This window comes from Nannobrachium achirus (assembly GCF_963921795.1).
Source record: "Nannobrachium achirus genome assembly, chromosome: 20".
Taxonomy (NCBI): domain Eukaryota; kingdom Metazoa; phylum Chordata; class Actinopteri; order Myctophiformes; family Myctophidae; genus Nannobrachium; species Nannobrachium achirus.
Window position 1 is genome coordinate 59,471,401 of NC_137827.1, and position 16,613 is coordinate 59,488,013.

The window sequence follows — 16,613 nt, forward strand, 5'->3', positions numbered from 1 at the left end:
GTGAACATTGCTACTTTGCCATGTCTAAAAGATGTGCTCACAGAACCAAGACAACCCCAAAGGGAAGCACTTATGAATTAAAAATCATGAATGTCTCCATTAGAGGTAATCTGAGTTTGTTTACATCAAGTCTTCCTGTTATGTGCTTGTTATGTGTCAATTAAAATTACCCCAACAAGTAGCACTTACTGAATTTAAATGACAAGTCAGTGCTAAAGTTAAAGTAATACTAATGACAAAATCAGAGTTCATTTCAGTTTCTAGCCAGGTTCAGGTTCAGGTTCAGGTTCAGGTTCGGTTTATTAGTCAAATGCGTATCCATACAAGTACAGACAAACAATGAAATGCTTGTGCCAAGAGCACTCTCAGCCTTATTGCACACAAAACAATACGACAACAACAGGTCACCCAGGACAACCCAAAAAACAACAAAACAACCATACAGTGTGACAGTGTACAGTTTAAAAACTGCGTATATTGCACATGACTACCTACGTCTCGCTTCCATCTCTTCGTTAAGCAACCTGATTGCTTGAGCATAAAAACTATTACTGAAACGGGTGGTGTGAGATTTGATGCTCTGGTAACGTTTTTTTGAAGGGAGGAGATAGAACAGGGAATGGGCGGGATGACAGCTGTCCTTTAAGATGTTCTCTGTCTTTTTCTTACAGCGTGTGTTATAGATTGTGTGTAGCTGTGGTAATTCTGTGCCAATGATTTTGGCAGCTCTCTTCACAATTCTCTGTAACTGTTTACTGTCTTGAGCAGTCACGTTACCAAACCACACTGTTATGCATCCTGTCAATACACTTTCTATGGTACAGCGATAGAAATTAACAAGAGCCTTGGTGCTTAGGCCAAATCTCCTGAGGCGCCGCAGAAAGTACAATCGCTGCTGCGCTTTCTTAAGGATACCTTCGCTGTTTTGAGACCATGTGAGTGAGTTTGTTATGTGAACACCCAGGAATTTGAAACTGTCCACTATGTCTACAGGTGAACCATTTATGGTTACGGGACTGTGATTGACTTCAGATTTCCTAAAGTCAACGATGATCTCTTTTGTTTTACTAACATTTAGAGAGAGATTGTTATTCTGGCACCATAGGGTTAGCTCTTCAATTTCCCTCCTATAGGCCCTCTCATCATCGTTGGATATTAGTCCTATAACCGTGGTGTCATCTGCAAATTTGAGAATAGAATTATTTCCACACCTGGCAACACAGTCATAGGTGAACAGACTATACAACAAGGGACTGAGGCAACAGCCCTGGGGCGCTCCAGTCCTGGTCAATATCTTAGATGAATGCTTGTTCCCTATTCGTACAGATTGTGGCCTGCCTGTCAAAAAGTCAAACAGCCAGTTGCAGATACTACTGCCCAGACCAAGACCCCTGAGTTTCAACACAAGCTTAGATGGTACAATCGTGTTAAAGGCAGAGCTATAATCTATGAAGAGTAGTCTGACATAAGAGTTCTTATTCTCCAGATGTTTCAAGGCAATGTGTAGTGCGAGAGAAATAGCATCATCGACTGATCTATTAGCACAGTATGCAAACTGTAATGGATCAGTATTGGCAGGGATAATGTGCGTTATATGTGATATAACCATTTTTTCCAGACACTTCATAAGAACAGAGGTCAAAGCCACAGGGCGATAATCATTAAGACAGGTGACAGGTTTTTTCTTTGCTATGGGTACAATTATGGTTTCCTTGAAACACAACGGTACCACACACAATGACAGGGACATATTGAAAATGTCAGTAAAGACTCCCGAAAGCTGGTCAAAACACAACTTAAGGACACGTGAGGCAATCCCATCAGGACCGGCCGCCTTATGAGTCCCAACGCTTTTAAAAGTTTTACTCACATCTCGTTGTGTCACCTGCAGCTCCACCGCACCGGGTGTACCCCGCACCGGTGTAACTGGGTCCGTGTTGTGAGATTCAAAGCGGGCGAAAAAGTTATTCAATTCGTCCGGTAGAGAGTCCGAGGTGTTAATAACAGCCGGCTTCGGTTTGTAATCCGTGATCGCCTGCAGCCCTCTCCACATACGCCGTGCGTCACAGCCACTATAGTTGTTCTCCAGTTTGTCCCTATATTGTCTCTTAGCGTCTCTGATCGCCCTCCTCAGGTCGTATCTGGATTTTTTGTACCGTTCCTCGTCCCCAGATTGAAAAGCGACTCGGCGCTCCCTCAACTTCAGACGAGTATCCTGGTTCATCCACGGCTTCTCGTTGGGATATGAGCGAACGGTTCGCGCTGGGATGCAAATATCCACACAGAATTTAACATAGCTGGTGACAGTGTCAGCATAGTTATCCAAACTTGTGGCTGAGTCTTTGAAGATGGACCATTCTGTCGATTCAAAGCAGCCCTGGAGTTTAGATACATTATCTGTGGACCAGCACTGTACAGACCTCACCCTGGGTTGCTCGCTCTTCATCCTCTGCTTGTAGGCAGGTAGTAGTAGCACCGCATGGTGGTCAGATCTCCCAAAGTGGGGCCGTTGGACCGCTTTGTAGGCATCCTTGATGGTGGAATAACAGTGATCCAGCGTCCTTACCTTCCTTGTTGGGCACTTAACGTGCTGGTAGAAGTGCGGCAACACCGATTTCAAGTTGCAGTGGTTAAAGTCCCCCGCCACGATTGAAATGGCTTCCGGGTGCTTATTTTCCTGCTTACAAATGACATCGCTTAGCTCGTCCATAGCTTCGGATGCATTCACTTCTGGTGGGATGTATACAGCCGTCAGCAACACACAAGGAAATTCTCTGGGTAGGTAAAACGGTCTGCACCGTAGTGTTAAGTGCTCCAGCACCGACGAGCAGTGGTGTGAGACCATATCCACATTAGTGCACCAAGAGTCGTTGATGTAAAACAGAACACCGCCCGCTTTCGTCTTCCCCGTGTTTGCCATTGAACGGTCCGTGCGGAACACGGAGAAGCCATCTAGCTGTACCGCCCTGTCAGGAACGTCAGCCTTCAGCCACGTCTCCGTGAAACAGAGCACACAGCAGTTCTTTATATCCCTTTCAACGCGTAGCCGGGTTCGGAGGTCGTCCATCTTGTTGTCGATCGCTTGGACGTTTGCCAACAGTATGCTGGGGATGGGTGGTCGCGAAGGGCGTCCACGTAGCTTCACTAGTGAACCCCCTCGCTTCCCTCTCTTCCTCCTATGGCCACGCCATGGTGGAACCGTGCTGCTGTTGTTGTTATACAGTTCTCCCGGCAAATCCGGTCTAAAAACGTCCGAGGCAACAAATCTCAAGTCCAGTAACGTCTGGCGATCGTAGGTCATCGTACAGGACGCATTACGTGCAAAAACAGTGACATACAACATAAAAACCAGCAACAAGGCAAGAGCAGCTCTCAACGTGTCGCCATGCCACGGCGCCATCTTGGCCACCGTGGCTTAGTTCTTGTTAGATGCACTAGTCAAGTACAACTACCCCAACAAGTAGCACTTACTGCATTTAAAGGACAAGTCAGTACTAAAGTCAGAGTAATAATAGTGACAATGGATACAGGATGTCTATACAGAACCAAGACAACCCCAAAGAGATGCACTTATGAATTTATCATCAAGAATGACTCCCTTTGAGGTGATCTGAGTTTGTTTGCTCCCACCAACCTTCCATGAACCTTAAAGAATTCTACTTTCCCAAGAATGTCCTCTTACCCAATGTGCCTATGTCCTGTGTCCTCCTTCAGGTATTAGGTGTGCTTTGACTGCCAAGAATTGAACACCTTAAATAGGGTCAGTATGTGGTACTTGCCCACCATCACATTACATTCAAGACATTTGCATTTGATTGGTTTACTAGTGCTTTTACCCCCCACCCATTTTACCACAGATACCTGAGTCCCGTCCATTTTTACAAGAGATTAGTTCTGTTTTTGCCTTTACTGAATTTAAAGGAAAAGTTAGTAATACGGTAGGCTAATAACAGTGTGAACATTGCTACTTTGCCATGTCTAAAAGATGTGCTCACAGAACCAAGACAACCCCAAAGGGAAGCACTTATGAATTAAAAATCATGAATGTCTCCATTAGAGGTAATCTGAGTTTGTTTACATCAAGTCTTCCTGTTATGTGCTTGTTATGTGTCAATTAAAATTACCCCAACAAGTAGCACTTACTGAATTTAAATGACAAGTCAGTGCTAAAGTTAAAGTAATACTAATGACAAAATCAGAGTTCATTTCAGTTTTTAGCCACCGTGGCTTAGTTCTTGTTAGATGCACTAGTCAAGTACAACTACCCCAACAAGTAGCACTTACTGCATTTAAAGGACAAGTCAGTACTAAAGTCAGAGTAATAATAGTGACAATGGATACAGGATGTCTATACAGAACCAAGACAACCCCAAAGAGATGCACTTATGAATTTATTATCAAGAATGACTCCATTTGAGGTGATCTGAGTTTGTTTGCTCCCACCAACCTTCCATGAACCTTAAAGAATTCTACTTTCCCAAGAATGTCCTCTTACCCAATGTGCCTATGTCCTGTGTCCTCCTTCAGGTATTAGGTGTGCTTTGACTGCCAAGAATTGAACACCTTAAATAGGGTCAGTATGTGGTACTTGCCCACCATCACATTACATTCAAGACATTTGCATTTGATTGGTTTACTAGTGCTTTTACCCCCCACCCATTTTACCACAGATACCTGAGTCCCGCCCATTTTTACAAGAGATTAGTTCTGTTTTTGCCTTTACTGAATTTAAAGGAAAAGTTAGTAATATGGTAGGCTAATAACAGTGTGAACATTGCTACTTTGCCATGTCTAAAAGATGTGCTCACAGAACCAAGACAACCCCAAAGGGAAGCACTTATGAATTAAAAATCATGAATGTCTCCATTAGAGGTAATCTGAGTTTGTTTACATCAAGTCTTCCTGTTATGTGCTTGTTATGTGTCAATTAAAATTACCCCAACAAGTAGCACTTACTGAATTTAAAGGACAAGTCAGTGCTAAAGTTAAAGTAATACTAATGACAAAATCAGAGTTCATTTCAGTTTCTAGCCACCGTGGCTTAGTTCTTGTTAGATGCACTAGTCAAGTACAACTACCCCAACAAGTAGCACTTACTGCATTTAAAGGACAAGTCAGTACTAAAGTCAGAGTAATAATAGTGACAATGGATACAGGATGTCTATACAGAACCAAGACAACCCCAAAGAGATGCACTTATGAATTTATCATCAAGAATGACTCCCTTTGAGGTGATCTGAGTTTGTTTGCTCCCACCAACCTTCCATGAACCTTAAAGAATTCTACTTTCCCAAGAATGTCCTCTTACCCAATGTGCCTATGTCCTGTGTCCTCCTTCAGGTATTAGGTGTGCTTTGACTGCCAAGAATTGAACACCTTAAATAGGGTCAGTATGTGGTACTTGCCCACCATCACATTACATTCAAGACATTTGCATTTGATTGGTTTACTAGTGCTTTTACCCCCCACCCATTTTACCACAGATACCTGAGTCCCGCCCATTTTTACAAGAGATTAGTTCTGTTTTTGCCTTTACTGAATTTAAAGGAAAAGTTAGTAATACGGTAGGCTAATAACAGTGTGAACATTGCTACTTTGCCATGTCTAAAAGATGTGCTCACAGAACCAAGACAACCCCAAAGGGACGCACCTATGAATTAAAAATCATGAATGTCTCCATTAGAGGTAATCTGAGTTTGTTTACATCAAGTCTTCCTGTTATGTGCTTGTTATGTGTCAATTAAAATTACCCCAACAAGTAGCACTTACTGAATTTAAATGACAAGTCAGTGCTAAAGTTAAAGTAATACTAATGACAAAATCAGAGTTCATTTCAGTTTTTAGCCACCGTGGCTTAGTTCTTGTTAGATGCACTAGTCAAGTACAACTACCCCAACAAGTAGCACTTACTGCATTTAAAGGACAAGTCAGTACTAAAGTCAGAGTAATAATAGTGACAATGGATACAGGATGTCTATACAGAACCAAGACAACCCCAAAGAGATGCACTTATGAATTTATCATCAAGAATGACTCCCTTTGAGGTGATCTGAGTTTGTTTGCTCCCACCAACCTTCCATGAACCTTAAAGAATTCTACTTTCCCAAGAATGTCCTCTTACCCAATGTGCCTATGTCCTGTGTCCTCCTTCAGGTATTAGGTGTGCTTTGACTGCCAAGAATTGAACACCTTAAATAGGGTCAGTATGTGGTACTTGCCCACCGTCACATTACATTCAAGACATTTGCATTTGATTGGTTTACTAGTGATTTTACCCCCCACCCATTTTACCACAGATACCTGAGTCCCGCCCATTTTTTACAAGAGATTAGTTCTGTTTTTGCCTTTACTGAATTTAAATGAAAAGTTAGTAATACGGTAGGCTAATAACAGTGTGAACATTGCTACTTTGCCATGTCTAAAAGATGTGCTCACAGAACCAAGACAACCCCAAAGGGAAGCACTTATGAATTAAAAATCATGAATGTCTCCATTAGAGGTAATCTGAGTTTGTTTACATCAAGTCTTCCTGTTATGTGCTTGTTATGTGTCAATTAAAATTACCCCAACAAGTAGCACTTACTGAATTTAAATGACAAGTCAGTGCTAAAGTTAAAGTAATACTAATGACAAAATCAGAGTTCATTTCAGTTTTTAGCCACCGTGGCTTAGTTCTTGTTAGATGCACTAGTCAAGTACAACTACCCCAACAAGTAGCACTTACTGCATTTAAAGGACAAGTCAGTACTAAAATCAGAGTAATAATAGTGACAATGGATACAGGATGTCTATACAGAACCAAGACAACCCCAAAGAGATGCACTTATGAATTTATTATCAAGAATGACTCCATTTGAGGTGATCTGAGTTTGTTTGCTCCCACCAACCTTCCATGAACCTTAAAGAATTCTACTTTCCCAAGAATGTCCTCTTACTCAATGTGCCTATGTCCTGTGTCCTCCTTCAGGTATTAGGTGTGCTTTGACTGCCAAGAATTGAACACCTTAAATAGGGTCAGTATGTGGTACTTGCCCACCATCACATTACATTCAAGACATTTGCATTTGATTGGTTTACTAGTGCTTTTACCCCCCACCCATTTTACCACAGATACCTGAGTCCCGCCCATTTTTACAAGAGATTAGTTCTGTTTTTGCCTTTACTGAATTTAAAGGAAAAGTTAGTAATACGGTAGGCTAATAACAGTGTGAACATTGCTACTTTGCCATGTCTAAAAGATGTGCTCACAGAACCAAGACAACCCCAAAGGGAAGCACTTATGAATTAAAAATCATGAATGTCTCCATTAGAGGTAATCTGAGTTTGTTTACATCAAGTCTTCCTGTTATGTGCTTGTTATGTGTCAATTAAAATTATCCCAACAAGTAGCACTTACTGAATTTAAAGGACAAGTCAGTGCTAAAGTTAAAGTAATACTAATGACAAAATCAGAGTTCATTTCAGTTTCTAGCCACCGTGGCTTAGTTCTTGTTAGATGCACTAGTCAAGTACAACTACCCCAACAAGTAGCACTTACTGCATTTAAAGGACAAGTCAGTACTAAAGTCAGAGTAATAATAGTGACAATGGATACAGGATGTCTATACAGAACCAAGACAACCCCAAAGAGATGCACTTATGAATTTATCATCAAGAATGACTCCCTTTGAGGTGATCTGAGTTTGTTTGCTCCCACCAACCTTCCATGAACCTTAAAGAATTCTACTTTCCCAAGAATGTCCTCTTACCCAATGTGCCTATGTCCTGTGTCCTCCTTCAGGTATTAGGTGTGCTTTGACTGCCAAGAATTGAACACCTTAAATAGGGTCAGTATGTGGTACTTGCCCACCATCACATTACATTCAAGACATTTGCATTTGATTGGTTTACTAGTGCTTTTACCCCCCACCCATTTTACCACAGATACCTGAGTCCCGCCCATTTTTACAAGAGATTAGTTCTGTTTTTGCCTTTACTGAATTTAAAGGAAAAGTTAGTAATATGGTAGGCTAATAACAGTGTGAACATTGCTACTTTGCCATGTCTAAAAGATGTGCTCACAGAACCAAGACAACCCCAAAGGGAAGCACCTATGAATTAAAAATCATGAATGTCTCCATTAGAGGTAATCTGAGTTTGTTTACATCAAGTCTTCTTGTTATGTGCTTGTTATGTGTCAATTAAAATTACCCCAACAAGTAGCACTTACTGAATTTAAATGACAAGTCAGTGCTAAAGTTAAAGTAATACTAATGACAAAATCAGAGTTCATTTCAGTTTTTAGCCACCGTGGCTTAGTTCTTGTTAGATGCACTAGTCAAGTACAACTACCCCAACAAGTAGCACTTACTGCATTTAAAGGACAAGTCAGTACTAAAGTCAGAGTAATAATAGTGACAATGGATACAGGATGTCTATACAGAACCAAGACAACCCCAAAGAGATGCACTTATGAATTTATTATCAAGAATGACTCCATTTGAGGTGATCTGAGTTTGTTTGCTCCCACCAACCTTCCATGAACCTTAAAGAATTCTACTTTCCCAAGAATGTCCTCTTACCCAATGTGCCTATGTCCTGTGTCCTCCTTCAGGTATTAGGTGTGCTTTGACTGCCAAGAATTGAACACCTTAAATAGGGTCAGTATGTGGTACTTGCCCACCATCACATTACATTCAAGACATTTGCATTTGATTGGTTTACTAGTGCTTTTACCCCCCACCCATTTTACCACAGATACCTGAGTCCCGCCCATTTTTTTACAAGAGATTAGTTCTGTTTTTGCCTTTACTGAATTTAAAGGAAAAGTTAGTAATACAGTAGGCTAATAACAGTGTGAACATTGCTACTTTGCCATGTCTAAAATATGTGCTCACAGAACCAAGACAACCCCAAAGGGAAGCACTTATGAATTAAAAATCATGAATGTCTCCATTAGAGGTAATCTGAGTTTGTTTACATCAAGTCTTCCTGTTATGTGCTTGTTATGTGTCAATTAAAATTACCCCAACAAGTAGCACTTACTGAATTTAAAGGACAAGTCAGTGCTAAAGTTAAAGTAATACTAATGACAAAATCAGAGTTCATTTCAGTTTCTAGCCACCGTGGCTTAGTTCTTGTTAGATGCACTAGTCAAGTACAACTACCCCAACAAGTAGCACTTACTGCATTTAAAGGACAAGTCAGTACTAAAGTCAGAGTAATAATAGTGACAATGGATACAGGATGTCTATACAGAACCAAGACAACCCCAAAGAGATGCACTTATGAATTTATCATCAAGAATGACTCCCTTTGAGGTGATCTGAGTTTGTTTGCTCCCACCAACCTTCCATGAACCTTAAAGAATTCTACTTTCCCAAGAATGTCCTCTTACCCAATGTGCCTATGTCCCATGTCTAAAATATGTGCTCACAGAACCAAGACAACCCCAAAGGGAAGCACTTATGAATTAAAAATCATGAATGTCTCCATTAGAGGTAATCTGAGTTTGTTTACATCAAGTCTTCCTGTTATGTGCTTGTTATGTGTCAATTAAAATTACCCCAACAAGTAGCACTTACTGAATTTAAATGACAAGTCAGTGCTAAAGTTAAAGTAATACTAATGACAAAATCAGAGTTCATTTCAGTTTCTAGCCACCGTGGCTTAGTTCTTGTTAGATGCACTAGTCAAGTACAACTACCCCAACAAGTAGCACTTACTGCATTTAAAGGACAAGTCAGTACTAAAGTCAGAGTAATAATAGTGACAATGGATACAGGATGTCTATACAGAACCAAGACAACCCCAAAGAGATGCACTTATGAATTTATCATCAAGAATGACTCCCTTTGAGGTGATCTGAGTTTGTTTGCTCCCACCAACCTTCCATGAACCTTAAAGAATTCTACTTTCCCAAGAATGTCCTCTTACCCAATGTGCCTATGTCCTGTGTCCTCCTTCAGGTATTAGGTGTGCTTTGACTGCCAAGAATTGAACACCTTAAATAGGGTCAGTATGTGGTACTTGCCCACCATCACATTACATTCAAGACATTTGCATTTGATTGGTTTACTAGTGATTTTACCCCCCACCCATTTTACCACAGATACCTGAGTCCCGCCCATTTTTTACAAGAGATTAGTTCTGTTTTTGCCTTTACTGAATTTAAATGAAAAGTTAGTAATACGGTAGGCTAATAACAGTGTGAACATTGCTACTTTGCCATGTCTAAAAGATGTGCTCACAGAACCAAGACAACCCCAAAGGGAAGCACTTATGAATTAAAAATCATGAATGTCTCCATTAGAGGTAATCTGAGTTTGTTTACATCAAGTCTTCCTGTTATGTGCTTGTTATGTGTCAATTAAAATTACCCCAACAAGTAGCACTTACTGAATTTAAATGACAAGTCAGTGCTAAAGTTAAAGTAATACTAATGACAAAATCAGAGTTCATTTCAGTTTCTAGCCACCGTGGCTTAGTTCTTGTTAGATGCACTAGTCAAGTACAACTACCCCAACAAGTAGCACTTACTGCATTTAAAGGACAAGTCAGTACTAAAGTCAGAGTAATAATAGTGACAATGGATACAGGATGTCTATACAGAACCAAGACAACCCCAAAGAGATGCACTTATGAATTTATCATCAAGAATGACTCCCTTTGAGGTGATCTGAGTTTGTTTGCTCCCACCAACCTTCCATGAACCTTAAAGAATTCTACTTTCCCAAGAATGTCCTCTTACCCAATGTGCCTATGTCCTGTGTCCTCCTTCAGGTATTAGGTGTGCTTTGACTGCCAAGAATTGAACACCTTAAATAGGGTCAGTATGTGGTACTTGCCCACCATCACATTACATTCAAGACATTTGCATTTGATTGGTTTACTAGTGATTTTACCCCCCACCCATTTTACCACAGATACCTGAGTCCCGCCCATTTTTTACAAGAGATTAGTTCTGTTTTTGCCTTTACTGAATTTAAATGAAAAGTTAGTAATACGGTAGGCTAATAACAGTGTGAACATTGCTACTTTGCCATGTCTAAAAGATGTGCTCACAGAACCAAGACAACCCCAAAGGGAAGCACTTATGAATTAAAAATCATGAATGTCTCCATTAGAGGTAATCTGAGTTTGTTTACATCAAGTCTTCCTGTTATGTGCTTGTTATGTGTCAATTAAAATTACCCCAACAAGTAGCACTTACTGAATTTAAATGACAAGTCAGTGCTAAAGTTAAAGTAATACTAATGACAAAATCAGAGTTCATTTCAGTTTTTAGCCACCGTGGCTTAGTTCTTGTTAGATGCACTAGTCAAGTACAACTACCCCAACAAGTAGCACTTACTGCATTTAAAGGACAAGTCAGTACTAAAGTCAGAGTAATAATAGTGACAATGGATACAGGATGTCTATACAGAACCAAGACAACCCCAAAGAGATGCACTTATGAATTTATTATCAAGAATGACTCCATTTGAGGTGATCTGAGTTTGTTTGCTCCCACCAACCTTCCATGAACCTTAAAGAATTCTACTTTCCCAAGAATGTCCTCTTACCCAATGTGCCTATGTCCTGTGTCCTCCTTCAGGTATTAGGTGTGCTTTGACTGCCAAGAATTGAACACCTTAAATAGGGTCAGTATGTGGTACTTGCCCACCATCACATTACATTCAAGACATTTGCATTTGATTGGTTTACTAGTGATTTTACCCCCCACCCATTTTACCACAGATACCTGAGTCCCGCCCATTTTTTACAAGAGATTAGTTCTGTTTTTGCCTTTACTGAATTTAAATGAAAAGTTAGTAATACGGTAGGCTAATAACAGTGTGAACATTGCTACTTTGCCATGTCTAAAAGATGTGCTCACAGAACCAAGACAACCCCAAAGGGAAGCACTTATGAATTAAAAATCATGAATGTCTCCATTAGAGGTAATCTGAGTTTGTTTACATCAAGTCTTCCTGTTATGTGCTTGTTATGTGTCAATTAAAATTACCCCAACAAGTAGCACTTACTGAATTTAAATGACAAGTCAGTGCTAAAGTTAAAGTAATACTAATGACAAAATCAGAGTTCATTTCAGTTTTTAGCCACCGTGGCTTAGTTCTTGTTAGATGCACTAGTCAAGTACAACTACCCCAACAAGTAGCACTTACTGCATTTAAAGGACAAGTCAGTACTAAAGTCAGAGTAATAATAGTGACAATGGATACAGGATGTCTATACAGAACCAAGACAACCCCAAAGAGATGCACTTATGAATTTATTATCAAGAATGACTCCATTTGAGGTGATCTGAGTTTGTTTGCTCCCACCAACCTTCCATGAACCTTAAAGAATTCTACTTTCCCAAGAATGTCCTCTTACTCAATGTGCCTATGTCCTGTGTCCTCCTTCAGGTATTAGGTGTGCTTTGACTGCCAAGAATTGAACACCTTAAATAGGGTCAGTATGTGGTACTTGCCCACCATCACATTACATTCAAGACATTTGCATTTGATTGGTTTACTAGTGCTTTTACCCCCCACCCATTTTACCACAGATACCTGAGTCCCGCCCATTTTTACAAGAGATTAGTTCTGTTTTTGCCTTTACTGAATTTAAAGGAAAAGTTAGTAATACGGTAGGCTAATAACAGTGTGAACATTGCTACTTTGCCATGTCTAAAATATGTGCTCACAGAACCAAGACAACCCCAAAGGGAAGCACTTATGAATTAAAAATCATGAATGTCTCCATTAGAGGTAATCTGAGTTTGTTTACATCAAGTCTTCCTGTTATGTGCTTGTTATGTGTCAATTAAAATTACCCCAACAAGTAGCACTTACTGAATTTAAAGGACAAGTCAGTGCTAAAGTTAAAGTAATACTAATGACAAAATCAGAGTTCATTTCAGTTTCTAGCCACCGTGGCTTAGTTCTTGTTAGATGCACTAGTCAAGTACAACTACCCCAACAAGTAGCACTTACTGCATTTAAAGGACAAGTCAGTACTAAAGTCAGAGTAATAATAGTGACAATGGATACAGGATGTCTATACAGAACCAAGACAACCCCAAAGAGATGCACTTATGAATTTATCATCAAGAATGACTCCCTTTGAGGTGATCTGAGTTTGTTTGCTCCCACCAACCTTCCATGAACCTTAAAGAATTCTACTTTCCCAAGAATGTCCTCTTACCCAATGTGCCTATGTCCTGTGTCCTCCTTCAGGTATTAGGTGTGCTTTGACTGCCAAGAATTGAACACCTTAAATAGGGTCAGTATGTGGTACTTGCCCACCATCACATTACATTCAAGACATTTGCATTTGATTGGTTTACTAGTGCTTTTACCCCCCACCCATTTTACCACAGATACCTGAGTCCCGCCCATTTTTACAAGAGATTAGTTCTGTTTTTGCCTTTACTGAATTTTAAGGAAAAGTTAGTAATATGGTAGGCTAATAACAGTGTGAACATTGCTACTTTGCCATGTCTAAAAGATGTGCTCACAGAACCAAGACAACCCCAAAGGGAAGCACCTATGAATTAAAAATCATGAATGTCTCCATTAGAGGTAATCTGAGTTTGTTTACATCAAGTCTTCCTGTTATGTGCTTGTTATGTGTCAATTAAAATTACCCCAACAAGTAGCACTTACTGAATTTAAATGACAAGTCAGTGCTAAAGTTAAAGTAATACTAATGACAAAATCAGAGTTCATTTCAGTTTTTAGCCACCGTGGCTTAGTTCTTGTTAGATGCACTAGTCAAGTACAACTACCCCAACAAGTAGCACTTACTGCATTTAAAGGACAAGTCAGTACTAAAGTCAGAGTAATAATAGTGACAATGGATACAGGATGTCTATACAGAACCAAGACAACCCCAAAGAGATGCACTTATGAAATTATTATCAAGAATGACTCCATTTGAGGTGATCTGAGTTTGTTTGCTCCCACCAACCTTCCATGAACCTTAAAGAATTCTACTTTCCCAAGAATGTCCTCTTACCCAATGTGCCTATGTCCTGTGTCCTCCTTCAGGTATTAGGTGTGCTTTGACTGCCAAGAATTGAACACCTTAAATAGGGTCAGTATGTGGTACTTGCCCACCATCACATTACATTCAAGACATTTGCATTTGATTGGTTTACTAGTGCTTTTACCCCCCACCCATTTTACCACAGATACCTGAGTCCCGCCCATTTTTTTACAAGAGATTAGTTCTGTTTTTGCCTTTACTGAATTTAAAGGAAAAGTTAGTAATACAGTAGGCTAATAACAGTGTGAACATTGCTACTTTGCCATGTCTAAAATATGTGCTCACAGAACCAAGACAACCCCAAAGGGAAGCACTTATGAATTAAAAATCATGAATGTCTCCATTAGAGGTAATCTGAGTTTGTTTACATCAAGTCTTCCTGTTATGTGCTTGTTATGTGTCAATTAAAATTACCCCAACAAGTAGCACTTACTGAATTTAAATGACAAGTCAGTGCTAAAGTTAAAGTAATACTAATGACAAAATCAGAGTTCATTTCAGTTTCTAGCCACCGTGGCTTAGTTCTTGTTAGATGCACTAGTCAAGTACAACTACCCCAACAAGTAGCACTTACTGCATTTAAAGGACAAGTCAGTACTAAAGTCAGAGTAATAATAGTGACAATGGATACAGGATGTCTATACAGAACCAAGACAACCCCAAAGAGATGCACTTATGAATTTATCATCAAGAATGACTCCCTTTGAGGTGATCTGAGTTTGTTTGCTCCCACCAACCTTCCATGAACCTTAAAGAATTCTACTTTCCCAAGAATGTCCTCTTACCCAATGTGCCTATGTCCTGTGTCCTCCTTCAGGTATTAGGTGTGCTTTGACTGCCAATAATTGAACACCTTAAATAGGGTCAGTATGTGGTACTTGCCCACCATCACATTACATTCAAGACATTTGCATTTGATTGGTTTACTAGTGATTTTACCCCCCACCCATTTTACCACAGATACCTGAGTCCCGCCCATTTTTTACAAGAGATTAGTTCTGTTTTTGCCTTTACTGAATTTAAAGGAAAAGTTAGTAATACGGTAGGCTAATAACAGTGTGAACATTGCTACTTTGCCATGTCTAAAAGATGTGCTCACAGAACCAAGACAACCCCAAAGGGAAGCACTTATGAATTAAAAATCATGAATGTCTCCATTAGAGGTAATCTGAGTTTGTTTACATCAAGTCTTCCTGTTATGTGCTTGTTATGTGTCAATTAAAATTACCCCAACAAGTAGCACTTACTGAATTTAAAGGACAAGTCAGTGCTAAAGTTAAAGTAATACTAATGACAAAATCAGAGTTCATTTCAGTTTCTAGCCACCGTGGCTTAGTTCTTGTTAGATGCACTAGTCAAGTACAACTACCCCAACAAGTAGCACTTACTGCATTTAAAGGACAAGTCAGTACTAAAGTCAGAGTAATAATAGTGACAATGGATACAGGATGTCTATACAGAACCAAGACAACCCCAAAGAGATGCACTTATGAATTTATCATCAAGAATGACTCCATTTGAGGTGATCTGAGTTTGTTTGCTCCCACCAACCTTCCATGAACCTTAAAGAATTCTACTTTCCCAAGAATGTCCTCTTACCCAATGTGCCTATGTCCTGTGTCCTCCTTCAGGTATTAGGTGTGCTTTGACTGCCAAGAATTGAACACCTTAAATAGGGTCAGTATGTGGTACTTGCCCACCATCACATTACATTCAAGACATTTGCATTTGATTGGTTTACCAGTGCTTTTACCCCCCACCCATTTTACCACAGATACCTGAGTCCTGCCCATTTTTTACAAGAGATTAGTTCTGTTTTTGCCTTTACTGAATTTAAAGGAAAAGTTAGTAATACAGTAGGCTAATAACAGTGTGAACATTGCTACTTTGCCATGTCTAAAATATGTGCTCACAGAACCAAGACAACCCCAAAGGGAAGCACTTATGAATTAAAAATCATGAATGTCTCCATTAGAGGTAATCTGAGTTTGTTTACATCAAGTCTTCCTGTTATGTGCTTGTTATGTGTCAATTAAAATTACCCCAACAAGTAGCACTTACTGAATTTAAATGACAAGTCAGTGCTAAAGTTAAAGTAATACTAATGACAAAATCAGAGTTCATTTCAGTTTCTAGCCACCGTGGCTTAGTTCTTGTTAGATGCACTAGTCAAGTACAACTACCCCAACAAGTAGCACTTACTGCATTTAAAGGACAAGTCAGTACTAAAGTCAGAGTAATAATAGTGACAATGGATACAGGATGTCTATACAGAACCAAGACAACCCCAAAGAGATGCACTTATGAATTTATCATCAAGAATGACTCCATTTGAGGTGATCTGAGTTTGTTTGCTCCCACCAACCTTCCATGAACCTTAAAGAATTCTACTTTCCCAAGAATGTCCTCTTACCCAATGTGCCTATGTCCTGTGTCCTCCTTCAGGTATTAGGTGTGCTTTGACTGCCAAGAATTGAACACCTTAAATAGGGTCAGTATGTGGTACTTGCCCACCATCACATTACATTCAAGACATTTGCATTTGATTGGTTTACTAGTGCTTTTACCCCCCACCCATTTTACCACAGATACCTGAGTCC